This window comes from Chlorocebus sabaeus, chromosome 25, assembly GCF_047675955.1.
Source record: "Chlorocebus sabaeus isolate Y175 chromosome 25, mChlSab1.0.hap1, whole genome shotgun sequence".
NCBI lineage: Eukaryota > Metazoa > Chordata > Mammalia > Primates > Cercopithecidae > Chlorocebus > Chlorocebus sabaeus.
The window spans coordinates 41,064,724-41,080,391 of NC_132928.1; the positions used below are offsets into that span (position 1 = coordinate 41,064,724).

The 15,668-nt window shown below is 32.0% G+C and overlaps 1 long non-coding RNA gene across 3 annotated transcripts in view; it reads left to right on the forward strand.

The window, feature by feature from the left end:
• Positions 1 to 12,492, forward strand: part of LOC103230412 (uncharacterized) — a 91,043-nt gene extending 78,551 nt beyond the window's left edge. Inside the window, exon 6 of one of the 3 annotated variants that reach the window (XR_012091231.1) lies at positions 8,670 to 12,492. This is a non-coding gene — a long non-coding RNA (uncharacterized lncRNA). The remainder of the gene's footprint in view (positions 1 to 8,669) is intronic. The other 2 variants (XR_012091229.1, XR_012091230.1) reach the window with 2 other exon arrangements.
• The last annotated feature ends 3,176 nt before the right edge of the window (positions 12,493 to 15,668 follow it).

Here is a 15,668-nt window from a genome sequence, read left to right on the forward strand (position 1 = left end):
ATTACTTTTACTCTGAAATTTATATTATCTGACTATAATGCAAATTATATTAGAAAGCAAAACAACAACCACAATAACAATAACACTGACAACAAAACTATCTAAAAGTGGTTGATATTTTAAAATACGGCATAATTATTATTGAGCCTAAGAAGGTAAATATCATGTTAATTAGAAGATATTTATAGATGAATACAAAAAAATGGTATAAAAGCATGTTATATACTGGGAAATACATATTTTTAAATTATTAACTAGTAAAGAAGAAGGAATAAAAATGTAATAATTTGATATTTTCAAAAGTGAGGAAAATATATCAGAATAACTCCTGGGAAGTTACTAAGTAGGATATGATAAACATAAAATCAGATATTAATAAATGATAAACAAAAAACTAGACAAGACTAACACACCCAAATGTTTATCTGAAGCAAAATGGATTCAGTAGAAACCGATAAGGAACAAATAAATAAAATTGGGAGAGAAAATTATTTCATAGCTAAAGATACAGCAGAAATTAAATGCAACAAGGAGTATTGTGAACAAATTTATTCAAAATAATTGTAATCTTACCTGACATTGACAATTTTCTAGGAAATATAAATTCCTACAATTGACACAAAAACACAAGAAAATAAGGACTAAGGACAAGATAAGGACTAAGGACAAGAGGACTAAGTGGTATTAAAAATGTGTGATATAAACTTTTTTAAAAGCTTTGTTAAACTTTTTTTTTCAAAATTAAACACCAGTGCCAAATTATTTTAGGGGTGAATTTACCAATCTTTCAAAAGGAGGGAATAACTATAGTCAACAAACTATTACAGAGTATGGTGAATGATGGTGTTTATTTTAGTACATTGTTATATACTTGTGTTATTTACATATTTATATATTATATTTAGTATGAATGAAGTCTTCTATAATTGCATGTTTTAAAATGTTTCTGACTACCATTTTAGTGTAGTTCATAAGATATTATTATAAACATAAAACCTGTTGCTAGGTGAATACATAAGTAAATTTGGGTATAATAACAGTAATAGAATAATGTAAAACAATACAAACAAATGAACTATTGCTATTTTCAGTCACACACACAAACTTTTACACAAGCAGCAAATAATGTTTTGAGTGGCAAAACAAATACCTACAGGCTAAATAAAGTGTAGCAAACTTTAAAACATTTTGATAGCAACTAAAATTTGAAGGTTATATTGTGTGGGGCACTGTAAAAATGAAGAGCGATATTAAAAAATATATATCACCTATATTTATATCTAGATAAACAGAAGATGATAGATATGGAAATAGAGATGTATCTGATAGATGTGTCTAAGGGAATACAAATAATAGGAACATAAAAATGAATATAAATAAAAATGCACACATAAATTTAATGAAGAGTTAAGGGTAGTTGTTCCTGTAGAGGAAGCTAAGGAAATAGGAAGAAAAAAATACATAGTTTAGAGTTAGTGATACATGAAATTGTTTGGTTTATGGTGGCTTCATGGTGTTTGATTACATTATTTACATTATTTATTGAATTAGCAAAAGATAGACATAGACAAATGACTTTAATTATGAACTAAATTAGCATGACCAGTCCTATCATTGTCAAATCTCATCACGATGACACTGACTCTTGTACCTCTCTCTTTCACTCATAAGGACACCTGCGCTTATATTGGGCCAATCATAATAATTTCCCACATCCTCATCTAATTTGCAAATTTAATTCTATCTGCACATGTAATTACTCCGTGGCATATAACATAACATATTTAGAAGTTTCAGGGATAAGACCTAGACATTTGGGTGTGGAGTATTATTCTGCCTACAGCAGAAAGAATAGAAGTAATAGTAATTTTCAGTTAGAGTCATCCACGTTAGGTAATACAATTTTGAAATAATTTAAATAAAAATAATAAAATAAAATTTCCAAATAATGAACCCAGTCTTTCTGAGGTACAAAATTATGAGTCCTATTTGTTTATTTTTGTCTGCATTTTGTGTACTATGTCTCAAAATTACCAATTTAAGTTTAAATTCTCATACCGCACATAAAGGAATTAAGATCATTTTAAGTGGTAGATTGACTGTTAAAAAAATGTCCAGTTTAGCATAGCAAGGATCTTTTATCTAATCTAAAAATACACATTTAATTGTCTAAAGCTATCTTTAAGGAATCAATTTGACATCAAATGAAGGAACCTATGGTGAAAATATATTGTGAAAGACAAAGGGAAACCCTGAGACATGCAGGCGACTGCTGAACGATCTGCTTTTTTTGCTGCTCTCTTTTCAGATAGGTTTATCTCACAAGTGTCAGGAGATGTCAACTTTAACAATTTTATCCACTTAGGTGGGTTCTATTAAGGAACTATCATCGTGATCAGTGATATTTTATGAACATTTTATTCATGGTAGTTTGCCACTTAATTTCTCATGTTGTTTAGACTCCTTCAAAAGTAATAGACATTCACTATGTTTTTTTGGAAAAATGATACCTGATATTTTATTCAAGCGTGTCAAACCTAATTACCAGGACTTTGTCCTGTTAAAATAAGAAATATGGTATGCTAGGATATGATTCATACTTCATATGCCAGGGAGCCCCCCTAAAATAGAATGTGATTCAGTTCAATAATTTACTGCATGTGTTATGTGAATTTCATTGAAGATAAGGCCATTTGAAGTGACTTTAGTTACTTAAACACTGTATAATTATCATTTTCAGGATCTTCACATCTAGTGAGCCACAACACCTTTTAGTCTTTTCTTCTTACTAAAGGGGTCAGACTTTAACTCTGTGGATTCAGAGAAAAATGAACACATGAATGAATGCCCAGCCAGTTTTGATAATTAATGGAAATAGTGTGTGATGATTCAGAAAGTAATAATCCAGCGTATTCGGGGATGGGAGGATAGATATGTGTTAGGTTGAAATAATAGAGTATTGAATAGGAAAACAAAACATAAAAAAACAAATGGTGTTGGGTACGATAGCTCAGCCTATAATCCCAGCACTTTGGGAGACTGAGGTGGATAGGCACATCATTTGAGGGCCAGTAGTTTGAGACCAGCCTGGCCAACGTGGTGAAACCCCATCTCTACTAAAAATACAAAAGATTAACTGGGTGTATTAGCACACACCTGTAGTCCCAGCTACTTGGGAGGCTAAGACACAAGAATTGCTTGGACCCAGCGGTTGGGGATTGAGGGCAGTGGGGAAGGTTGCAATGAGTCAAGATCATGCCACTGCACTCCAGCCTGGGCGACAGAGTAGGATTGTCTCTAGGAAAAGTTTTATGATCAAGGGAAAGGTGCAACATGTAAAAGGAAATATCCTTTAGTTTTAGATGTAGGCAAAGGCAAAGAAAGAATAATAAATATAGAACTTAAAAAGTGAAAATATTATGATACAAACAGAAATTAAATCTACATTTTACAAAATGAGGAAAGAACAAAACAGGGGAAAAATAGCCTCATATTAGAAATTTTTAGTAAATATAAAACAATGTACATATAAATTAGAAGAGGCAGTTTTAATGTAAGATATTTTAAGATAGATATTATTAAAGATAACTATAATATCCTGGTAAATTAATAAAATACAAAGAGACAATGCTCTATGTAAAAACTATCTTGCAAATTTGAAATTTCCTACTTGATGAAAATTACTTGATCACAAAACTTTTGAATATTCAGCTTGCTTGGATTCTGAGATAGGAAGACAGGCTGTTATTAATGATAAGTATAGTATGTGATTCTTCTATTCTACTATATATCTATATAAATTAACTCTTGTATATTATGGCTTTTAATGTTTCATAGATTTAGATTTGTTAGCTCATAATATAGACGGCATTAATTATTCATGTAACTCACTTTTGAGACTAGTGTTATCAATTCTAGAAGTTGTGGTTAAATATTGTAATCATTAAAAAAAATACGAGCCATAACACATATTTCCTACTATTGTTGAATGATATTCCAGTTATTGGTAATATTTCTAATTGGTGTAATTAATTTTATATTGAAATAACTTTAGGAAATTTATGTTTCAGTATTTTTATCTTGGTAATTTTTTAAAATATCAATATGATTTTTGAATAGTTCTCTAGTGGAAACACTGCTAATGAATTCTAAAATAAGTATAACGAAGAATGAGGCACAAAGAAAAGCAATCCATAGCTTGAAAATTACTACCTCATTTTATTTTTTGAGTTCTGATATATCTATAAATTGCTGAAAATATTATGCATTATATCCATTGAAACCCATTAAGGTTTCCAGTGATATATAAAATAGCCATATCCTGATAGTTTTTGCTGTTACAGGATATACTTTCAACTAATATTATGTAATACAACTCATATACTTTTCCCTTTTTTAAAACTTGAACTTAATATTAAGCCACTTAGACAAAAATTAATACAAACAAGTTTATCAGTTTAATTCACCCTTAAACTCAAATTTCCTGGTTAGTGGAAAAGATACTTGTTTTAGTAAATAAAGATGTAGTGTAAAGAATTTTTATCATAGACACGCTACTTAATAAATTGATTTTGGCTTTCTAAAACTTATTTTAAAAATATTTGCATGAATGCCAAATTTGAATATCTAAGTAGTCATATATAGAATTAAGTAGAAAAGTTGCTATGATTTCAGGGACACTGATGATTTAGGGACAAATTTCTCAAATATCCTGTCAGAATGCATCAAGATGTATAATTTTTAACTCCTTTGAATCAGGGAAATGAGAACCTTATGATCATTTATTAGAAAAGAAAATCACTTTTCAAAATGTGACGAGCCATAAATAATATAGTATTAATTCATTAACTATAATTTTTAGTAAAAACAAAATTTAAAAAATAGGAAGAAAGGCTACATTTGATGGCAAACAAGAGATACATACCCCCTCCCAACACACACACACACCCATATGCATGCGGACATAAATGCAAACATACACACACACACACACACACACACAGAAACACAGAGAGACATGAAGAAACATTAACAGAGTAAAGAATCCTGGATGAGAATCTATAGCGAGTACCTCTTGGTGGCCATAAAATATTTTTAAAAGACCTCAGATTTGGAGACAAGAGAGACAAAAGTAGAATAAATACAGCCTTGCCTTCATTAAAAAAAGTTTTCAAAAGGAAAAAGTATTAAATTATTTTCAAGCCTCTCTCTTTACAATGGTATTCACTCATCAACATGAAATAAATGAGATAAGACGTGAACATAAGTTAGCCATACAATTATGTATTTATCTAACATACTTGTTCAAAATGTTAATAAAAATTAGGAATAAATATATAAATATACCTGGAAGGATAATGCTCTGGATATGATCTTGTATTTGATATTTAATTAAAGCAAAACTTGTATAAATAAAATAGATTTTTTTTAAAAAATATTAAAGTCAAGTAGAATTCATCTATGGCTCCATCTGGTGCTGGACTTTTTTTATTGGCAATTGTTTTGATTACGGTTTCAATATCACTGCTTGTTATTGGTGTATTCAGAGTTTCAATTTCTTCCTGGTTTAATCTAGGAGGGCTGTATATTTCCAGGAATTTATCCATGTCCTCAAGGTTTTCTAGTTTGTGCGTAAAGATATTCATTGTAGCCTTGAATAATCTTTCTTATTTCTGTGTTATCGGTTGTAAAATCTCCCATTTTATTTCTAATAGAGCTTATTTGAATTTTCTCTCTTCTTGGTTAACCTCACTAATGTTCTATCAATTCTGTTTATCTTTTCAAGGAACCAGCTTTTTATTTCATTTATCTTTTGTATTTTTGTTGTTGTTCCAATTTCATTTAGTTCTGCACTGATCTTTGTTATTTATATCTTCTGCTGGGCTTCGATTTGGTTTGTTTTTGTTTCTCTAGTTCCTTGACAGAATTTGTACCAATCCTACTGAAACTATTTTGAAAGATAGAGAAAGTGGGAATCTTTTCTAAATCGTTCATGAAGCTGGTATAAACCTAATGCCAAAAATAAGAAAGGACATAACAAAAAAGAAAACTACAGACCAATATCCCTGATGAGCATAGATGCAAAAATCCTGAACGAAATACTAGCCAACCAAAACCAACACAGTATCCAAAAAAAGAAAAATCTAACATGATCAAGTGGGTTTCATACCAGGGATGCAGGGATGTTTTTACATATGCAAGTCAATAAATATGATATACCACATAAATAGAATTTTTAAAAAAATCATATGCTTATCTCAATAGATGCAGAAAAAGCATTTGAAAAATCCAGCATTGGTTTTTAACACCCTCGCCAAAATCGGCATAGAAGCGAACATACCTAAAGGTAATAAGAGCCATCTATGACATACCCACAGCTAACATTATACTAAACGCAGAAATGTTGAAAGTATTCCACTTGAGAACCGCAAGAAGGCAAGGATGCCCACTTTCATCACTTCTGTTCAACGTAGTGCTGGAAGTCCTAGCCAGAGCAATCACACAAGAGAAAGGAATAAAGGGCATCTAAGTCAGTAAAGAGGAATTCAAACTGTGGCTGTTCCTTGATGATATGATCACATACCTAGAAAACTCTAAAGACTCTTCCAAAAAACTCCTAGATCTGACAAATAAATTCTTAAAGTTTCAGGATACAAAATTAATGTACACAAATCAGTAGCAGGATACAAAATTAATGTACACAAATCAGTAGCCCTGCTATACACCAACAGCAACCAAGCTGAGAATCAAATGAATAATTCAATCCCTTTTACAATAGCTGCAAACAAATAAAAATAAAATACTTAGGAATACATGTAACCAAGGAGGAGAAAGACCTCTACAGTATAAACTACAAAACACGGCTGAAACAAATCACAGATGACGCAAACGAATGGAAACACATCCCATGCTCATGGATGGTTAGAATCAATATTGTGAAAATGACCACACTGCCAAAAACAATCTACAAATGCGGTGCAATTCCCTTCAAATTACCATCATCATTCTTTATAGAATTTTTTAAAAATCCTAAAATTTATATGGAACCAAAAAGAGTTGGTATAGCCAATTCAAGACTAAGCAAAAAGAACAAATCTGAAGGCATCACATTCCCCAACTTCAAACTACACCACAAGGCTATAGTCACCACAACACCAAGGTACTGGTATAAAAATAGGCACATAGATCAATGGAACACAATAAAGAATCCAGAAGTAAAGTCAAATACTTACAGCCAACTGATCTTCAACAAAGCAGACAAAAACATAAAGTGGGGAAATGATACCCTATTCAACAAATGCTGCTAGAATAATCGGCAAGCCACACGTAGAAGAATGAAGCTGAATCCTAATTTCTCACCTTAAATAAAAAGCCACTTAACATGGATCAAAAACTTAAATCTAAAACCTGAAGCCATAAACATTCTAGAAGATAACATCAGAAAAAGTATTCTAGACAATGGCTTAGGCAGAGTTTATGATCAAGAACCCAACAGCAAATGCAACAAAAACCAAAACAAGGAGATGAGACTTAATTAAACCAAAAAGCTTTTATGTAGCAAAAGAAAGTATCAGGAGAGTAAACAGACAACCCTCAGAATGGGAGAAAATTTTCACAAGCTATGCATTTAACAAATACTAATATCCAGAAACTACAAGGAGCTCAAACAAATCAACAAGAAAATAATAAATAATTTCACCAAAAAGTGTACTGAAGACACAAATAGACAGTTCTCAAAAGAAGATATACAAATGGCCAACAAACATATGAATAACTGCTCAACATCACTAATTGTCAGGGAAATGCAAATCGAAACCACAGTGCAATACTACCTTACTCCTGCAAGAATGGCTGTCAATTAAAAAATAAAAAATAAAAAAAATAGGTGTTGGCATGAATGTGGTAAAAAGGGGACACTTTGAGACTGTTAGCAATCCCACTACTCTGTAATAGCAATCCCACTACTCTGTATCTACCCAGAGGAAAGAAGTCATTATAAGAAAAAAGAAAAACACAAACACTTGCACATCCACGTTTAGAGCAGCATGATTTCCAATTGCAAAAATATGGAACCAGCCCAAATGTTCATCAATCAGCAAGTGGATTAAGAAATTGTGATACACACACACACACACACACACACACACACACACACACACACACCCTAGAATACTACTCAGTCATAAAAGGGAAAGAAATAATGGCAACCTGGATGGAATTGGAGACCATTTTTCTTTGTGAAGTAATTCAGGAATGGAAAACCAAACATCATATGTTCTTACTATAAGGATGAGCTAAGCTATGAGGACACAAAGGCAGAATAATGATACAATGGACTTTGGGGACTTAAGGGGGAAAGGTGGGAGGAGGGTGAGTGGTAAATAACTACACATCTGGTACAGTGTATACTGCACAGGTGATGGGTGCACCAAAACCTCAGAAATCACCACTAAAGAACTTATCCATGTAACTAAACACCACTTGTTACTCAAACACTATTTAAATAACAAAATTTTTTTTAAAAATTAAAATCAGTTAATAAGTGGGTACTTTTGGTGTAGCACAATTATTTCTAACAGTTAATACGAATAATGAATTCAAGAGGCAATATTCTATTTTAACACATTCCATCTCTTTAATACTATCTCTCCATTCCCTCTGATTTCCAGATGCCTCAAAACACCTGTGCGATAAAAGCCGAACATCCCCTAAAAGAAGGACTGGAACAGCAGAATCCTAATGCTAGAAATTAATCATTTGAGTACATTAACAGTGAGAATGGGAACATTCCTTGTCACTTAAGTTTCTATAGAACTATATCCAATATTTGGACTGTTTTTATATTTTAGAAATATATTGAATGTTGTGTCAATGTTTGATGTTGTTCTTGTAGAGTATTTGTATTTTCCATTGCCATGGTGAGAGAGTAAGCTTAGTTTTAGTTTCTGTTTTTGTTTTCTCATTACAAATTTTCATGAGTAATATTGTTCATGAGTATCTCACTGCTTCAAAACCACTTGGAAAGGAAACCAATTTCACCAGAAAAAGCCAATTTTTTCACCCTTCTTTGTAAAAGAATTGGTAGATTCTGTTGTCAAAATCTTCAGAGAGCAAACTCTTTCAGCGTAATAAATGTAATGCAAATCTCTTTTGTCTTCCAAATTTTACATACCAAATATGGGAATCAGTTTCTCAGTGTCTAAGATGTATTTGAATAAATTGAATAAAAATCAACCCCTGTGGAACAAAAGAAAAACAAATGTACGCATGCACACACATACATGCAACTTTATGTCACTATTTTTTAAAATGAAAGACTATTCTTTCTGGAGCAGAAATGCTAATATTCTTTTCCTAAATTCACGTTAGTTTGGGAATTATGAATTGAAGGGCCTCCTATGATTAATGTGTCTATATCATTTCTAGATAAATTTAGCATTTTTCTAGGTTTTTGAAATAATATGTGTGACAGTTCTTTCAGAAAGATAAATATGATTCAATCTCAAAAATCATAGTCTATGTGCTCAATCTATGTGCTCAGTCTACATGCTCAGTTCTTTACTAGTGATGCATTCTCTATGATTTCAAAAACAGAGCAAATGCTATTTGATATCATATTGCATAATATTAGAGTAGAACTAGTTCATTATTTATAAATGGTTTAATGTGTTATGTACAAATATATTCATTATTCACTTTAATTTATTATAAATATATTGTTGCTTTGTGAAGCAATTACTGTTTGGGAGGATTTTATCTATCTATTTTCTCTCTCTCTCTCTCTCCCTCGCTCTCTCTCCTTCTCTCCCTCTCTCTCCCTCTCTCTGTCTCTCTGTCTATCCAGAGCTATCTATCTATAGCTATCTTTCCATCTACCCCTAAAATAAATATGAATTATATTCATGGCTTCACTGTGCAAAGTATTTCCTGTTATCATGGCATTCTCAAATGACTACATAACTGGTCCACGTTAGGGAATCACCAAGTTATAATCTCTGTTTGTGACAATACTAAGAATCATTATAGAGTGGCATAATTTACACTATGAAAGGAGGCAACATCAGAGGTTACAAATATACGTGTAAAAATTGAAATGAGAAATAATAGTACTTCAAAATTAAGGTATTTGACCCCAATATTTAGATCCATCTAGGTACCCAATCACATTTATCTGCTTACTAATGGTCTTTGCTTTTAGCTCCAATAAATAAATAAAAACAATTATTTTAATTAAATTTTCAGTGAATATTAATTAATTAAAAATCTATACTAACAGAAACTGGCAATGTTCAAACCTGCCTTAAATGAATTGGTCATGATTTTTTAAAGTGATCAAATTATTATGGCTTAGCAGTGGCTATAGTATGAGGATTAATTCCAAAGGGCCTAGAATTAGCTTAACCTGTGCTAATAAAATAATGAAGGTTTGTGGCACTGACTCCTGGTCAAGGCATGAAACATACTGTGTAAATGTTTTGTGTATCTATAATTATAAAGAGTTGGGGGAGGTATGTCCCAATTTATCAGAATTTTTGTTGCTCACTGTGAAAGTGACATTTTTTGCTTGGCTTTGGTGAAATAGTTTCGCCCTTTCTTCCCACCTCTTCCCCCTACTCCTCCAGGTCCCTGCAGTTGAGGCCGATTGCAGAGAAGGAATAATAAGGAGGACTGTATGAAAACACCTGGAGGAAACTCCATTCTTTTATCTTCTTGGTTTCCAGGTGTTCCATGCACACATCTATTGTATTTGATCTCAGAAAGAAAATGCATTCTGCCAAGGCTCTTACAGAGGGAGGCCAGTAGGAGGCTACAGTTAATGTCACCAGATCCCTGGCTTGGTGATACCCTTTGACTGTGATGCATGTCTTTAACCTAATTATGATACAGTTTTTCTATAATAAATCTTTTTAAATTATCACTGTTAGTGAAGTAGCATTTAAACAATAAATATTATCTCAAAAATTATTTAATATTAACATCGATATAAACTGACATAATATGTTGCAACTCGATGTTTTAGTTGAATAGAGAATCAATTATTTTGACAAAATTTGTCCACAAATTTAGACTTCGTGGTAATAGCTCCTATAAAAATCATAATAAACGAGGGCATAAATAAGATATAGATTGAATAAGAATCAATTCAAAAAATGTAATTTTATTTATACAAGGTGATGTGGTTTAATTTTCTGTCCTCAGCAAATCTCATGTACAAATGTAATCCCCAGTGTTGAAGGTGGAGCCTGCTGGGAGGTGATTGGATCATAGAAGTGAAGTTTCCATGAATGCTTTAGCATCGTCCTTTTATTTATTTATTTATTTATTTATTTTGAGACGGAGTCTTGCTCTGTCACACAGGCTGGACAGCAGTGGCCTGATCTCGGCTCACTGTAAACCCCGCCTCCCGGGTTCAAGCAATTCTCTGCCTCAGCCTCCCTAGTAGCTGGGATTACAGGCACCTGTGACCACGCCTGGCTCATTTTTGTATTTTTAGTGGAGACGGGGTTTCAACATCTTGGCCAGGCTGGTCTTGAACTCCTGATCTCGTAATCCACCTGCCTCAGCCTCCCTAAGTGCTGGGAATACAGGCGTGAGCCACCGCACCCGGCCAGCACCATCCTCTTGATGCGGCTGTCATGGTAATGAATTAGTGAGTTATCATTTGATCTGGTTGTTTTAAAAGTGTGTAGCACCTCCCCGCTTTCTCTCTTGGTCCTGTTCCTGCCATGTAAGACCCTTGCCCCTGCTTTGCCTCTCACCATGTGTAAAACTCCCTGAGGCCTCCCCAGAAGCAGATGCTACCACCATACTTCATGTACAGCCTGCAGGACCATGAGCCAATTACCAAGTCTCAGATATTTCTTTATAGCAGTGCAATAACAGATTAATTTTCTTTATATAATAAATTACCAAGTCTCAGGTATTTCTTTATAGTGTACAAGAATGGACTCATATGCATGGGAAAATTGGGGTCAAAAATTAGCCCATAAAGTAAAAATTAATAAAATTGCCTTAATGGAGTTTCTTCTAGAAAGGATTTTTCGACAAAAGTATATAAAATATTTTTTTAATTTTTGTATTTTTAAAATATAAAATATTTATACAAAATCAGTGAAAATGCATCTATAGCACGAATCTAACATCTTCTTGTCAATACAGTAGCGGCAAATTATGTACCATTTCTAAATATTAACATCAAACACTGTTACAGTTAGGATACTCTCCTATGTTACAGCAGATTAGTTTTTGTATGCTTCAAATAACTTTGATGTGCTTTTTTTAAATGTGTGAAGTTGTTTTGGCCCATGGGTCTCTAGTATTTTGAAACCAACAAGTTTATCTTTTTTGTTTGTTTCTGAAATTATTCAATGTTTAATCATAAAACACTTATAATAGCATATGAATAAAAATATGTCATTATATTAACTGTGCAAATTATTTTTCACTACTTATTACTGGGGAAAGGCTATTACTTCTAATCTGATTTTTTTTGTCCCATTTCTTTGTTTTTATTACACAAATCTATGTTATGATTTCTTGTGCTTAATGTTCTTTAACACCCCACAGTCTCCAAAATGATGTTATCTTGTCAAGTCCTTGAATGAAATATGACTAATTTATTCTTTAGGGTAAAAATGATTAAACCAATGAAGAAAAAATTGGGAGAATCTTATACTTGGTGGAACAGTATTTAAGACTGTTCTAAACCTCTAAGACTTTTAATTATGTTCATTACAATTATTTGGTTCTGTATTTTTAAAATTATGTTCATTATAATTATTTGGTTTTGGATTATTTTTTCCTAGATTATTTTACCTACACACACGTGTCGTCCACTGTAGTAGTTACTAGATACTGAGAACTTAAAATGTGGCTTGTTTTAGTTGTGATGTTATGTAAATATAAAATACATATCAGATCTTAAAGAATTTGTGTGAAAAAAATGTAAAACCTCAATTATGTTTTATAGATTGGTTGTGAAAGGACAATATTTTAGATATAGCAGGCTAAATGAAATGTATAACTAAAATTAATTTTAGCCACTTCTTACTTTTTTGAAAAATTAGATTATTAGAAAAATTTGAATTACATATGTTGGTTATACTAAATTGTTACTCAGCAGTGCTGCACTAAACAATTTGACTTTGCCTGAAAACAAGTTTTATTTGAAAGAGAGAAATGCAAGAGAGAAAATGTTGCTATTATATTTGCATTAAGTTTCCGTAGTTCCTACATATTTGTTTGAATGAGAAAATAATCAAAGTGGTTTTTTCTGTTTCATAAAGACCTTATTTGCATTATTGCTTCTACTTTCCCTAAAGAAAACCTTACTTTTTTGATCAATGGGTTTACAAATGTCAGATTCTAATCTAGAATTACACAAAGAAAATCACACTGCAATTAGAGTTATAAAAGTAATGTCTGTGTAATATTGAGCTGTATTCCTAAAGGAGAATATCTTGTTCTCTTATGCCTTTAACAAAACAAGACCTCACTCAACAGAATAGCTCAAACATTCACTTGTTGAGTAAACAGCAATTGAAAAAGGAATTGTGGAGAGGATACTTCAGCATAGTGTAAGTATCCAGTGACCTCTTTCAGATCTCTAAAGGAAAGGCAAGATGTTTGCTATAATGAAATCCTTTGAGACTAAAAACCCAATGACAACAACATAGCAGAAAGCAAGTAACAACTAAATTTTAGCAAAGTAAAACCTCTCATAAAAATAAGAAAATCAAATGCACAAATACATAAGCTCAAATATTTTTATCAATTCTTCCTGTTTTGATATAGCAATGTAAGAAAAAAATCTATTTTTTTTTAGTTTGTCAAAATGATTTTGATTTACCTTATATTAGTTTCCTATTGCTAATGTAATAAATTACTACAAATTCAGTAGCTTAAACAAGTACAAGTGTATTGCCTCACAGCTCTGTGAATCAGATGTCCAAAATCAGTTTCACTAGGTTACAATCATGGAGTTGATAATGCTGTATCCTGCAGGTTCTAGAAGATAATCCACGTTTTAGCTTTTCCAGATTCTAAATGCTGTCTACATTCCTATTATTGATGCTGATTCTCCTGACTCTGTCTTATAAGGATCCTCATAATTATATTAGGCCACCAGAATAATGCAGAATAATCTTTCCATCTCTAGATAAGTAATTTTACCTGCAAAGTCCTTTTTGCCATATAAGTAAAGATATTCAAGATTTATGCCACCTACCAAACCACCTTATTACCAAAACAAGGTAAAATATTCTAGCAATTTTAATGATAAAATAATGTCATTGTGTCAATTAAACAAATTCAATTTGTTATCAGAAACATTACCATAAAGAAAACTCAAGGGCCACATGCTTTCACAGCTGAGTTATCTTAAATATTTACAGAAAAATTAACAGCATTTATATACCATATATTTCACAAATTAGAATAAAAGAAAAATCCCCAATACATTTTATAAAGCCAGCATAACACTAATACAAAAACAATATTATGGGTAGAATAGCTCCCCAAAAGACATACTGAGATACTAATTTCCAGTACCTGTGCATGTGACTTTATGTAGATTCAGGATCTTTGCAGATGTAATCAAGTTGAAACGAGGTCATACCAAATTAGGGCTGGTCATAATCCAATATAAGTGGTGTCCTTATAAAAACAGGAGACATACACATGAAAAGATACTGATATGTGACTAGAGAAGCAGATATAAAAATGCTGCTCCTCAGATCCAAAGTAATAAAAGATAACAGGCAAACCACCAGAAGCTAGTAAGAGAAAACGAAGGCTTCTACCCCAAATTGCAGAGAGAGCATGGTCCTGGTGACACCTTAATTTTGGACTTCTAGCTTACAGATCTGTGAGACAATAAATTTATGTTGTTGGACATCATTTTGTCTGTAGCATTTGTTATGGCAGCCCTAAGAAGCTGATATACAGACCAAAATATTACAAGTAAACAAAGTAATGTATCATTATAATAGATTCAAAATTCCTGAAGAAAGAGGCAAAATAATCCAAAGCAATCTATATAAATAAATATAACTTACTAGTAAGTGGGGTTTGTTTCAACAATGCACGACTGGCTTAGCATTAAAAAATCCATTAGTGTAATTCACTATATTAAGAGTACAAAATATAAATATAATAATGATATCTTTATATGTGCAGATAACTCATTTGGCAAAGTTCAACATCCATCTATTATTGAAAACACTCAGAAAAATATGAATAAAAGGAAACTTCAATATGACAAAGACAAAGGGCATCCTAAAAATGGCTTCTGTTAATGTAATATTTACAGATAAAACAGATAAAACATTAAGTGCTTCCCAATAAGTTCAGGAACAATGCTAGGGCATCCATTCTTAACACTTCTATTCAGCATTGCACTGAAAATCCTTCATTTCTTCCTTCTCTAATGTGCTTCCTTTCTTTATGAAAAACTTACAATTTTTTTTTTTCTCTCTGAAGAATACCTTTTGACACATGGCAAGTTGTAGCTACTGCCAACAAATGCCTTCGGTTTTTGTATGAAAAAAGACTTTAACTCTTCTTTAATACTAAGGGTAATGTAACTTGATACAAAATTCTAGATTGCTTTGTTTTCCTTCAAACACTCTAAATATTTTGCTACACTCTATTCTTGCTTGGTTTCTGGA